This window comes from Palaemon carinicauda, chromosome 2 (genome assembly GCF_036898095.1).
Source record: "Palaemon carinicauda isolate YSFRI2023 chromosome 2, ASM3689809v2, whole genome shotgun sequence".
Classification (NCBI taxonomy): domain Eukaryota; kingdom Metazoa; phylum Arthropoda; class Malacostraca; order Decapoda; family Palaemonidae; genus Palaemon; species Palaemon carinicauda.
In genome coordinates this window covers 119,941,132-119,955,732 of record NC_090726.1, presented here as the reverse complement: position 1 = coordinate 119,955,732, position 14,601 = coordinate 119,941,132, and positions in this window count along the sequence as shown.

The window sequence follows — 14,601 nt, the reverse complement described above, 5'->3', positions numbered from 1 at the left end:
GTTTGGATTTCAGCAGTTTTCTGACAGACCCTGCTATTTCCTTCCTTTTCTTCTGCGGGATGGAAAGGCGGTGTGACTGAAGATCCCAATGGATTCCCAACCATTGGAACTTCTGAGCTGGAGAGAGGCGAGATTTCTCGGCGTTTATCTTGAATCCCAGATATTCTAGGAACTGGGTGACTTTGTTGCAGGATCGTACACAATCTTCGGGCGATGTCGCCCAGACCAGCCAGTCGTCTAGGTAAGCCATCACTTGAACGCCGCGAAGGCGGAGCTGTTGGACGATGGCGTCTGCCAGCTTGGTGAAGATCCGTGGGGCCACGTTGAGCCCGAAGGGCATGTCCCTGAAGGCGTAACTTTTCCTTTGGAGTCGAAATCCTAGGTAGGAGGAAGCGTGATGGTTCATTGGAACGTGCCAGTAGGCATCCGTCAGGTCTATGGAGACCGTGTAGGCCCCTTGAGGCAGAAGGGTCCTTATTTGTTGAAGAGTCAGCATCTTGAACTTGTTGTTCGCAATGAACTTGTTGAGGGGGGATAAGTCTAGAATGACTCTGAGTTTGTCGGAGTCCTTCTTGGGAACGCAAAATAGTCTCCCTTGGAACCTGGTTGACTTTACCCTCATGATCACCTTCTTGTTCAAGAGTTCCAGGACGTATTCTTCCAGGAGGGGGGTTGACTGTTGGAAGAATTGCTGGAAGGCTGGGGGTTGTTGTGTCCAGCTCCAGCCTAGTCCCTTCTTGACGATGCTGTGTGCCCCGGGATCGAAGGTCCAACGATCCTAGAATTGGCGGAGTCTTCCTCCCACCGGAAGCACTTCATTGCTTCTGGTTTCCCGAGGGTTTGCCACCTCGGCCGCTAGCTCCCCTTCCTCCTCTGCCTCTGGAGGGGCGGCGAGACGAATCTCTGCCGGAACCTCTGTTTGAGCCTCTACCTCTGGGACGAAAGGTAGTGGTGTGCTGCTCAAATGCGGGGGTGAAGACCGGTGACTGCGATACCACCGGTTGGGTGACCAGCTGAAAGGTCTGCTGTGGCTGAGCTGCCACTTGGGGAGTAGCGGAACCCGGAAACTGCCGTCTCTGTTGACGTTGCTGGGGTTTGGGCTTTTGAGGTTTCCTCTTAGGTTGAGAGGATTTCCTTTTCTTCGACATGCCCCGCTTATGGAGAAGGTTCCTGTTCTCCGTGGCGGCCTTGTCAGCAATCTCTTTCACCAAGGAGGATGGAAAGAGGTATTTACCCCAGATATTGGAGGAAATCAGCCTCCGGAGTTCGTGTTTAACCGTCGCGTTTGCGAACACGAATTCACGACAGGCTCTGTGAGCCCTAGTGAACCTTCATTACCGTTGCCAAATGTTTTGGCTAGGACCATGTAAAAGTCCGGGATTCTATTGTCTCCGGCCATGACTTCGAGCTGTACCTGGAGGGACAGCGATGCGGCAAGCCTCTCCTTCGTATCCTGTTCCCTACGAAGGAGGTGATCATTGAGCTTTGGGAGGTCCTCATTAAACTGACGACCGGCGACGTCAGGCTCTAACTTCTCCACTGTGAATGTTGACTGGACGTCTTTCCAGTGTCTATCATCAGGGGGAACAGTAAGGGAGAAGGGTCTGCACTCCTCCAGTACAGGGCAAGGTTTCCCTTCTTCCACTGCTTTCAATACCGCAGTGAAGGCCTTTTCTATAAAGGGTAAGGTCGCATTGTTCGGCGCAACGAAGGTTGGGTGCTTTTTGCTAAGCGCCGGCATCTTGGAGTTGGTGAAACCTCTACTCTTCATCGCATTGGCTAGCATAGCCTGGGCCTTCGCGAGATCGAACACGATTACTTCCTTCGGTTCGGTCTCTTCCTTAGAGGCTGGTTCGGACCTGAGCCGGACGTAACAGTCCGGATAAGCCTCGAAATTCGGGAAGAATTCCACTTCTTCCAACACGATCGAGCCGACCTTCTCACTGATGAAGATCTTGCCAGTGGTGATCGGCATGTGCTCGGCATACCTCCATGGGTTAGTATCCGAGCAAGCAGGGAGGTCCTTAACCGAAATCCGTTTCGGTTGTTTAAAACTTCCTAAGTTAGACCTGAATAGCTCGTGGGTCTCGCGAAGTTTTCTTTCCATGAGGGCTTAAAGCATCTTGAAGACCTCCTGAGTGCCTGATGGGAGAGGGTCCGGGGTGGCAGAAGTCGAAGGAACGGGTTCCTCGGCCGGTGCAGGAGTCGGTGCGGGGGGAGGAGTGGGAGCGACCTCATGCTCCGAATCAGGGTATTCCACCTGATCTTCCTCATAGTCGAGGTCCTCGCCCATGAGGCTCCTCTCCGTCCCTTCCGACACTTCCGACATACGTTCAGCGTTGTCAGAATCTAGACGGCACTCATGCATGGACTGGGCCATGACAATATCAGGTTCCACCACTATCTGGACGGTGGGAATCTGATCACTGGGGACCACTGAGTCTTTAGATGCCTTTGGAAACAGCAAGGCCCTCAAATCTTCGGTGGCGTTCTTCTGGAAGCCACGCACCCATTTGCTTAGCTTCTCTCGAGCGTTGTCCCTTGCCTCCGCTGAAGGAGGATCGTCGAACGCTTCGACCAGATGACTCTTGCAGACTGTACAGTGCTGCGGGTCCCAGAATTTCAGGTCGCCTTTCTTGGCGGCGCAGGGGGCGTGGGTCCGACACGCCTTGTGCCCGTAGAAGTCCGGGAGCTTCACTCCGCAGAAGTTGCTTTCGCACTTCATATACTCCTCCTGTAAAAGAAAGAGATCATGAGTACATGGAAGGCATAAGAATGACTTACATTACTCTAAGATTAAGATTAATTAATCAAAATTTTATTTAAAACATTAAATAATTCATAGGTATTATAATGTTTGAGAGTAGAGAGCGGGAAAGGAAGTAGATAAACACATACTTGTGAATCCCGCCCAGCCGGTTACCGTAACCTTATCATTAGGCAATTTCTTTTGTGGCCGAAGGTCACAAAACGGAAATCCATGTGGATAAACCGTGGTGGGTAGAAGCTAAGCCTCTAACAGGAATTGCCTGCGAGGTGTATCAGGGGCTGAGACCACTCAGTTCCCTGGGGTAGAAGGGTAATAGGAGACCCCGTATTAGATATAGGTTCCGGCAATCGGCCGTGCTAAGACACACAGAGTATGCTGGAATATTGTAATGTGCAAGCAGACAGCACAGCCACAGATTTAGATGGTAAGACAATCTGGCTGCAGTGTGATGACTGTCGGCAGGTATGAGAAGGGGTGCATGTCCCTTGACGTCTCTGGAGGGTGCCGGCAGACCGACGGTACGCCGGAGGCCGATCCAGCAGGGTGGAAGGCATCAAGACAGACACATTGAGTATCTAAGCATAATACCATCGTGGCGACCGCCGGCAAAGCGGCGGGTCGCCGGCAGGAGGCGGCGGCTCCGGCAGCCGAAGGCTGACGGCCTGGTGAGTTTGGATCAGTTCATAAGATAATTATGTATATGGTAGTATACCTAGACCGCCAGCAATCAATGCCGGCACGCCGGTGGCCGGCCCCAAAGGTCGGCCAGCTGATACTAGGTAAAGGGAGGGGTGGGACATCGGCTGTATGCCGACGGAAGGCGGCAGCCTCCGGCACACGGAAGGCTGACGACTTAGAGGAGGGGGGGAATCTTATGAAAGAGTGTCACCAGAGGTAAGGCAGTATCGCCGGCAGTAGAGGCGGCACCATGATAGAAGGAGAGACAGGTAAGGAGGGATTGGAGGGGTAAGACCACATACCCCTCCGGCATCCCTCCGGAGAGAATGCACTCATGAAAGGAGTAGGTACTCCTAGCATCCAACGGCAGGGGGCCGGCAGTCGGCCGGGTGCCTGGGGTAACCCAAGGGAGGGTTAGAGTGCACTCAAGAGGGGGAACCCCCTGCTGGCCGAACCGCTGCCAGTGGCTACCCCCATAGAACACTATGAGGGGTATATGTACCAGAGTGGACAGCTCAGCAGGAGAACAAGTTAGCCCTACCACTCCACCCCAGGGGAAGAGCTGTAGGACTAAGGACAGATGTGTATAGGCAAGCTTACACCAAAGGAATAGGTGGGGAGGGAGAAGAAGAGGGGTCTTTCATAGTGGAGGCTCTGTACAAGAACGGCCACCAAGGATAGGGAGAACGCTCCCTAGCCTAGGTTAGGTAACCAGAATGAGATTGGTACAGGAGTACTGTCTCAAACTATAAAAGTACAGAACTAGCCCCGCCCCCGAAGCCTAACCTAGATAAGGAGAGTTAATTCCCAGGCTAGGTAGGCTGAAAGACACATCGCAAGTTGCAGGAAGGGATGAGTAACCCAACCAGATGCAACTGTGGAAGGGCAGAGCCGTTCCTTATTTCTCGGTCGCAACCCTAAGGGGGATCATTCCCTTAGGGTAGACTGAGAAGCGATAAATACTCTGATTGTAGACAAGATTCCCCTATAAGAAGGGGAAGCATGGCCACACAGAGGGAATGCCCGCAGGCAGGGGATTTAGGGAGCATATAGGGGTTCCTACATTTAGGTTAGGTTGGAAAGGAACGCAATCAAACCGATCCCCTACGTATATGGTCCCTGAAGGCGAAAACACTTACATCACAGTTAACAGTATATTAAATAATGCCACAATCTTCATAACTTAACCTGGAATCACTGGTATATATCATGCATGAACACAAGTGCTAGGCTATCTAGCCTAGGGGCTAAGCTAGCGATCTAGTATGGGGTAGAACGACGACCGAGTAGTTGAGCGTTAAAACACGATATACGTAATTCCTAGCTATGAAGACTAAATAACTAACAATATCAATTAGTTAAGAGGCCGGATAAAGCTGTTCTGGCTAGCTAAATAAGCCATGCAAAAGAACAGCGACGCCATAAAATGATATTTTCATTATAAAATAAATTTTTGAATATACTTACCCGGTGAATATGTAAATAGCTGACGTCTCCGACGGCCCGACAGATTCCAAAAATCTCGCGAGCGATCGCCATGAAGGTTGCGGGTGTGCCCACCAGCGCCGACTATCGGCCAGATACCGCATATACTTCTCAACCACTCCAGTTCTTCTCAGTCCGCAGGGTCTCTATCGGGGAGGAAGGGAGGGCCTTTAATATTATATATTCACCGGGTAAGTATATTCAAAAATTTATTTTATAATGAAAATATCATTTTTAAATATTAAACTTAGCCGGTGAATATATAAATAGCTGATTCACACCCATGGTGGTGGGTAGAGACCAGTATTATAACAATAAAGGCGTATATGGTCAAGAGTTTTTGACAAATATTTCATAAAAACAAACTTAAGTATAGGTACCTGGTAAGGAAGCTGACTCTGATGATTACTCTGCCTCATTAGTCCGCTTTCCTCACGAAGCCCAGCCATCCTCTCAGGATGCTGAAAGACTCCCAGGAGCTGTTATATCCAGGGCGAACACCCCTATAACAGGACCTCATCAATACCCTTAATCTGGGCGCTCTCAAGAAACAACATTTTGACCACCCGCCAAATCAAAAAGATTGCAAAAGACTTCTTAGTCTCCCGTACAACCCAAAATAAGATTAAAAATTTCAAGAGTAGATTAAAAGGATATTGGGATTAAGGGAATGTAGTGGTAGAGCCTTCACCCACTACTGCACTCGCTGCTACGAATGGTCCCAGTGTGTAGCAGTCCTCATAAAGAGTCTGGACATCTTTCAAGTAATATGAAGCGAATACCGACTTGCCTCTCCAAAAGGTTGCGTCCATAATACTTTTAATGGATCTATTTTGCTTAAACGCTACTGAAGTTGCTATCGCTCTAACGTCATGAGCCTTGACTTTAAGTAAATTACGATCCTTCTCACTTAAATGAGAGTGTGCCTCCCGAATCAAAAGTCTAGTAAAATAAGACCACGCATTCTTAGACATGGGCAAAGAGGGCTTTTTAACGGAGCACCATAAAGCCTCTGAACAACCACGTAGCGGTTTAGTTCTTGATAAATAAAATTTAAGAGCTCTAACGGGGAACAGCACTCTTTCAACTTTATTCCTAACAATCTCAGAAAGACTGGGGATTTCAAATGATTTAGGCCAAGGACGAGACGGAAGTTCATTCTTGGCCAAAAAACCAAGTTGAAGAATGCATACTGCTTTATTAGTGGAGAAGCTGATGTTCTTGCTAAAAGCATGTATCTCACTAACCCTTTAGCCGAAGCCAAGCTCACCAAAAAAAGTGTCTTGAGGGTAAGATCCTTCAGGGAGGCTGAATCTAATGGTTCAAACCTGTCTGACATAAGGAACTGTAGGACCATGTCCAAGTTCCAAGCAGGAGTCGAAATATGACGCTCCTTGGAAGTCTCAAAAGACTTAAGCAGGTCTTGGAGGTCTTTGTTATTAGAAAGATCCAAACCCCTATGCCTGAAAACAGAAGCTAACATGCTTCTGTAGCCTTTAATGGTGGATGCAGAGAGGGAGCGACCGTTTCTCAGATAAAGCAGAAAATCCGCAATCTGCGCTACAGAGGCACTTGGAAGAGGAAATAGAGGAGGACTTGCACCAGTCTCTAAATACCTCCCATTTCGACTGATAGATCCTGATGGTAGAGGATCTTCTAGCCCTCGCGATCGCCCTAGCTGCCTCCTTCGAAAACCCTAGAGCTCAAGAGAGTCTTTCGATAGTCTGAAGGCAGTTAGACGAAGCGTGGGGAAGCTTTGATGAAATCTCTTTACGTGAGGCTGTCGCAAGAGATCCATCCGCAACGGCAGACTTCTTGGAACGTCTACCAGCCATAGAAGTACCTCTGTGAACCACTCTCTCGCGGGCCAGAGTGGAGCAACCAACGTCAACCTGGTCCCTTCGTGAGAGGAGAACTTCTGCAGCACCTTGTTTAGGATCTTGAAAGGTGGAAAGGCATAAACGTCCAGGTGAGACCAGTCCAGCAGGAAAGCGTCTATGTGGGCTGCCTCTGGATCTGGAACTGGAAAGCAGTAAGTCGAGAGCCTCTTTGTCAGTGAAGTCGCAAAAAGATCTATGGTGGGTTGACCCCATGTCATCCATAGCTTCTCGCACACAGTCTTGAGCAACGTCCACTCCATGGAGATGACTTGTCCTCTTCTGCTGAGGCAGTCCGCCAAGACATTCATTTTTCCTTGCACAAATCTCGTCAAAAGAGAGATGTTACTTGCCTTAAATGGAGTTCCTTCTGATCCGTGGACCAAAGACCCGAGCATTCCAGACTGTCCAGTGGAGCTCCCTAACCCAAATCCGATGCATCTGAATACAACACATGGTTTGGGTTCTTGATCGCAAGAGAAAGACCTTCTCGAAGTCTGATGTTGCTGTCCCACCAAGTCAGACATGTCTAGACTGAGTTGGATATTGGGAGAGAGATACTCTCTAAGCCCTTCTCCTTGTTCCAATGGTTTAGGTGAAATTGGAGAGGGCAAAGGTTGAGTCTCCCCAGAGAGATAAACTACTCCAGCGATGAAAGAGTTCCCACGAGGCTCGTTCAAACTCTTACTGAGCAACTGTTTTTCTCTTGCAAGTGACGGACTTTTAACAGAGCTTGTTCCATTCTGGGGGACGAAAAGGCCCGAAAAATCCGACACTATCTCCATTCCCAAATAAAGAATAGTCTGGGATGGAGTACTGTAAGTTACGACTTCTCTACGGTCACTATGAGACCTAGCTCCTTGGTTAGGTCTGATGTCCATTAGAGGCTCTCCAGACAGCGATTTAATGACGACGCCCTGATTAGCCAGTCGTCAAAATAATGGAAGGCTCTGAATCCTCAAAAAAAGTAGAAAGCTTGCTACATTTTGCAAGGGCCTTGTAAAAACAAGAGGAGCAGGAATGAGGCCGAAGCACAGTGCTCGAAATTGGTACATTACTTTCCCGTCCACAAACCTAAGATGTTGTTGAAAGTTTGGATGAATCAGGATGTGGAAGTATGCATCCTGAAGGTCGAGAGAGACCATCCAGTCGCCTTCCCTTACTGCTTGACAATGAACACATTGAGCGCACTTACATCTTAAGTAGTCCTGCAGTGAACGTGGCTGCCAGATCATTGGAGCCATCACTGATAGCCTTGTTCATGCATGACATAATTGTACAGCAATACATTGACAGCTGGAGAGACCCTCTTACTTAAGGCTCCCAGGGACCAATCCAACAAATAAAAACTTCAAACGCTCGAAAAAACTCCTAACAGGAGATGGTCTAGCTCTGAAGCAGACCATAAAATCTTGGAGCGTCTCATGGCTAGACGACGAGGAGAGTCCACTAGGCTTAAGAAGTCTCCCTGGGCAGAGGCAGGTACTCCCCAGCCGAGAACTTCTCCTGTGTCACACCAGACGCCCGAGCGAGAAGCTAATTAAGAAGGAGGAAAAGCAAAAGCAGACTTTCCTAAACTTCTCCTGGATTCCAACCAGTCTCCCAGTAAGAGCATGGCCTTCTTGGAAGAACAAGAGAGAACTGACTTCGTAAATGTAGGAGTCGAAGAAAGTCATGCCAAGAGTAAACTCAGATGGCGGAGCAGCCGTTACAAAACGAGTAGGACAAAATTTCACTAAAGAAATTCATAATTATAAAACAAGGGATTGTTGGACCACCCTAGGTTACTCCTCTTTTGAAAGACTCCCCAAAGGAACATTAGTTGAAAGGGGGTCATCAACTTCTTCAGAAGGCACATCATCTGATAAAACTAAAGTCTTGCGAGAAGGAGATTTATATTCAGAATGACGTGAAGGAAAACCTTGACAGGCTACATCAACTTGTATATGAACAGAAGTTAAAGTTGGAGGGTCGATGTCACGTTGAGACTGCAGAGAATGTTATTCTACTACACGTCGTGACAGAAGTAACTGACGTTCAAACGTCCCATAGTAACAGCGGTGACTGCTGTTCGATGCTATATCGTGACTACGATGACTGACCCTCGACGTCACGCCATGTCTACGGTGTCTACCGCTCAACGTCACGTCGTGACTGCGGAGTCTGTAGCTCAAAGTCACGCTGTGACTGCGGTGGCTGACGTTCAAAACGATCGAAGTTACATCGAGATTTATGCTCCGCATCTCGTTTAACAGCAAAGCTGTCACTAGGGATAACGTCAGCGTGGCGTAACAAAGCTCGTTTAGAGGGTTGAAGACCCGAATCACGTATCCCAGAACTGTGACGTACAAAAAGCAAAGGATCCTTTCGCACAGGAACGGGATCGAAAGCTTCTATTAAAGAAGAAAGCTTTAACAGCATATCTTGCAAAACACTTAACTTCGGATCAACCTGTGACTGCGGTGGCTTACGTTCAAACGTCACGTAGTAACAGCGGTGACTGCTGATCGATGCTATATCGTGACTACGGTGACTGACACTCGACGTCACGTTGTGTCTACGGTGTCTACCGCTCAACGTCACGTCGAGTCTGTGGCAGAAACGTCTGTACATAAACGTCATCACTATGAACGGGACTCTTATGATGACTACAGCTAGGACGTTGAACTTGTTCTGAAGGAACTAATAAACGTTTCAACCGTCTCGAAACCTTACGCCCAGGCTTTTAAAGAGACGAATCATCGGAAGACGAGGAGAAACTTCGTCTCTCCGTCTTATGGCAAGGACATGCTTGACGAGCAACGTCTGATACCTTTGAGGGAACGTCTGTTCGTTGGTTTACACTCCTCACTCCCTTAGGTCCTACGACATTCCTTCTCCCTGGTGCAGGGGAGCCTGAAAGAGGTCTCGGACTAGGCAAGTGACAAGCACGAACAAACGAACCCTCCCCAACACAGAGCATGTTTTTGTTTTTGCACTTACTTCACTGATATCGCATTTTTTAATAATTTCACATTAGACACGAATAAAACTGATTTCTACCTGAAGCACACAATTCTCCCTTACATCAAAAGGTTAGAATTGCGAAATGAGTCGTATAATGTAAGCACATTAGTACAAAATGAAACACACATGCAAAAATCAATAAACATATACATATATATCGAATAAAACGGAAATATATAAAGTTAAAAAGATCAGTGACTGGGGATGAGACTAAACACTAGTTCACTAAGGACTACGTTTCCAATCTCTCACCGTACAGTGCCTTGGGAAGAGAATAAAAACTAAAACGTTTTATCCTCTCTCCCCGTACAGAGACTTGGGACGAGAGTAAATGAATCGAGAACAACGTTACTCGCTCCCAAACTCCTTGTACAGAGACTTGGGACGAGAATAAAGATCGGATCGTTCTCTCTCTCTCTCTCTCTCTCTCTCTCTCTCTCTCTCTCTCTCTCTCTCTCTCTCTCTCTCTCTCTCTCTCTCTCTCTCTTGTCACTCACAAGAGAATGGCCCACTCACTCTTCGTCAATAACAGGTTATTTGACTAAAGGAAAAAACTGAAAGGACTAAGAAAATGAAAATTAACATGTTCTTTTAAATTAGTATCTAAAAAACTTCAGTTTGAAAGAAGAATGAACAAAACGTCAAAATCGATTTACTCTTTCTGCAAAGTGAAACCGTGATTCTCTCTTTCTCTATCGTAACGATAGAGCGCAAACTGCGTAGCATAAATAAACCAAACGTTAGTTCATCTTTGAAAAACAGCACGAAGACTATTCAAAGAATAAATTTCTTAAAATATTCTCTAAAAATATTTTTCTCATCACTCTTACAGAGCAACTGTTTTTATCTAAACAAACATAAAAGTTGAATGGGCTCAACGTTGTTTAACTCCGTTTTCCAAGTCAGGACCGCCTACAAAGAATAGGTAAAGGCCGCATATAAACAAAAACATAAAATTTATCTCGATGTTTAGTATAAATGGAAAGCTAATCGAAGAGGCCTAATAAAGGCGGGTGAGATATAAAATATATAGAGGAAAATCTATAAATATCAACAATAATTTATAAAGTGATAAAATAATTTTTGGGCTCAAGCCATGGCGTCCTGATGGAAGGTTCCTGTTTGGTAGCTTCCTTGGGTATAAGACTACTAAGATATTCCCAGAGAATTTAACCACAGGTTATCACAGAATTCTAACTTCTGGAGCGAGTATCTCAAAGGTTTCCCTTTAAGACATCGTAATACAACAGGGGACACGCATGTCTGATCGTGCCACATAGCTATCTTCACCCCGAACAGAGTTAATGCTTCGGTGTGTAAGGGCTGAGAATAGCTGGGAGCCGTTCCACAGCTAATCTCACTCGTGGCTACTACTGATACTCGAGACGTAAACAAACGGACGCCATTGCTCTGATGACGTCACGCCCGTCTTCATCCTTTGTTTAGTAGCTGCCCTACTTAGACGGATTTTCCCTGTGTTATCTTTATCGCTTTGCATCTTCGCTATGTCGTTACCTTCAGCCTCGCCTTCTTCTGGAAAGTTGAGTACAAGGTTCCAGTATTGTTTAATTAAGCTCTGGCCGTAAAGTAAATATTACTTTTCGAAATAATTGATGTTTTGTGGCAGAGCTGTGCCTCTACCGGACCCGCCATTTTATGGCGTCGTTGTTGTTATGCATGTCTTATTTAGTTAGCCACAACAACGCTTCCGGCATTATATACTAATCGAATACATTAGTTTATTTAGTCTTCATAGCTAGGAACTTTTATATCGTGTTTGGACGCTTTTTATCGGTCATCGATTGACCTCATACCAGTCGGCTACTATAGCCCCCAGGCCAGGAGCCTACATACAAGTGTTCATGCATGATTTATTAGTGATCCTAGACTAAGTTATGAAGATAGTGGCATTATTATTTTACAATACTTTTGACAGTGATGCAAATGTTTTCGCCTTCAGGGACCATATAGGGGATAGGCTAGTCAGTGATTCTTTCTAGCCTAACCTAATATTAGGACCCCTATATGCTTCCTTCATCCCCTGCCTTGGCATTCCCTCTATTTAGCCTTGATCCCTTTTCTGAGTAAAGGGATTAATTGTCTAATAGAGTATATATCGCCTCTCTGTCCTCCCTAAAGGAATGAACCCCCTTTAGGGCTGCGTCTGAGAGTGAGGTTAGGCTAGCCTACCTCTATGGCTAGGATAGTCTATGACTTTCCTGCGATAGCGATATGTCTTCTTCCTTGCCTAGTTCAGGACTTTTAGCCCTGTTCTAGGTCGGGTTAGGAAGGTTTCTCTGTTCCATGCTGAAACTGTACTTTTGCACCGTTTTAGCCGATCAGCCTGATCTTAGGTTAGGGAGTGTCCTCCCTTCCCTTAGTGGCCGCTCTGGTACAGAAACCCTTCCTGGGAAGACTTCTCTCTTCTCCCTCCCCACCTATCTCTTGTATAGCCTAGCCTATGCTTAGGTTAGTTTATACTCATCTGTCCCCTGTCCTACAACTCCTCCTTAGGGTGGAAGAGTAGGGCTACCCGAGCTTCCTTGTGCAGTCCACTCTGGTACATATACCTTCATAGTGTCCTATAAGGTTAGTTACTAGTATAGTTCTGCATATGGGAGTCTCCCCCCCCCCCCCCCTCTTGGGTGTTCCCTAGCCCTCCCTTGGGCTACCTAGCTCCCGGTCCCTAGTGACCCCTGCTCATGGATGTTAGAGCCTGCCTCTATCATGGGTACACCCCCTCAGGGAGGGGGAGGGATGTCTGGAACCCTGACGGTACTTCCTGCATCCCTTCCCCCCTCCCCCTGTCTCTCTATCTATCCGGGTGCCGGTCTCTTGCCGCCTCTACTGTCGGCAATACCTGCCTCCTACTTGGTGACTTCCCTACCCTTGCCGCCAGCCTCCCGTGTACCGAGGGACTGCCGGCTGCCGCCGGCTACTACCGGCGGCTCTCCTACTCCTATCTAATCGTCCGCTTGCCGGTCGATCACCGGAGTGCCGGCATATACTGCCGGCAACCCGATACTGCCTTTACCATCCTTATCCCAGTCACCAACCTGGCATCCTCCGACTGCCGGAGCCGCCGCTTCCTGCCGGCGTGCCGCCGTTGTGCCGGCGGCCGCCATCCTGGTATTTAACTGACTTTTGAAAATTGTCTGTTCTAATGCCAGAATCTATGCTGGAGTGAGCTCCGGCATGCCGGCGGCTTGCCGGATGCCCCGGAGGCGTCAAGAATACTTGCACCCCCTTACTGTAGCTATCATAAGACTAGGATAGCCCTATATCGCAAACAGATAAGCTGCTTCTGCTATTAAGTTCAGTACCTTGTACTGCTCTATTAGTGATCATGCTGTCTCTTTGCATTCTTCTATTTCCAGCATGCTATGTGCATCTTAGCACGGCTGGTTGCCAGAAGCAGTTACCCTTTAATGAGGCCTTCTGGCTCTTAACTGGGAACCGAATGAATTCGATCCCAACCTGTCCTTGGTTTTCCATGGAGTTCCAAAATACTGGGAATTCTAGGAAACTATATCCAATGATCTCGGTCATTTGGATTATCCAAGGACCAAGCTTGTGGTAACCAGCCGGGCGGGATGCATGGAGCATGTTCTCCGTTACTGTTTTCATTCTCTATGCATCACACCTTCTTTAAGTTAAAATTAATGATTAATATTAACTTAGTTTAAGAGCCATTCTTATGACTCCCCCATACTCATTTTCTCTTTCTTCCACAGGAGGAGCAGATGAAGTGTGACTTCGCCTTCTGCGCTGTGAAACGCCCGCAGTTTTACGGGCATACGGCTTGCAGGACTCACGCCCCTTGTGCAGACAAGAAAGGGGATTTGAAGTTTTGGAATCCACTGGATTGTACGGTCTGCCAGGCCCACCTAGTTGAGGCCTTCCATAACCCTCCCTCAGCGGAGGTTAGAGACATTTCTCGTGAAAAGCTGCGCAAGTGGGTGCGTGGCTTTCAGAAAAATGCTACTGGACCGTACCTGGCCACCGAAGAACTGAGGTCCCTGTTGTTCCCTAAGGCCTCCCCTGACTCAGTGGTACCAAAAGATGCGATCCCCACTGTCCAAATTACGGTGGAACCTGATGTGGTCATGGCTCAGTCCATGCACGAGTGTCGTTTAGATTCCGAGGATGATGAACAGATCTCAGACGTCTCGGTAGACACGGAGAAGACGCTTATGGCTCAAGGAGCCGAAGAGGACGAAGACAAGGTGGAGTACACCGAGTCGGAGCTTGGAGCTGCTCCCTCGTCCATCCCTCCTCCTACTCCTACACCGACGGAAATGTCCATTCCGTCTACCTCCTCGACTCCGGATCCTTCTTCTTCTACCCAAGAACTGATCCGGCTGATTAGAGCCGTCATGGACGACAGGCTGAAGGAGAACCAGGAGTCCATCAGGTCGATGATTGGATCCAGAGAACCGAAGAAGATTTCGGTCAAGGATCTCCCAGCTTGCTCTCATGCCAACCCGTGGAGGTATGCAGAGCATATGGTTATTGCGACCGGCAGGATCTTTGTTAGTGACAAGATCGGCACGGTCCCGTTGGAAGATGTGGAGTTCTTCCCAAGCTTCGAGGCCTACCCGGACTGTTACGTCCGGCTCCGTTCCGAACCTGCCTCGAAGGAAGAGACCGAACCTAAAGAAGAGATAGTGTTCGATCTCGCAAAGGCCCAGGCTATGCTAGCCTCCGCATTTAAGAGTAGGGGCTTTACCTGCTCTAAGCTTCCGGCTTTGAGCAAGAAGCATCCTACGTACGTTGCACCTGACA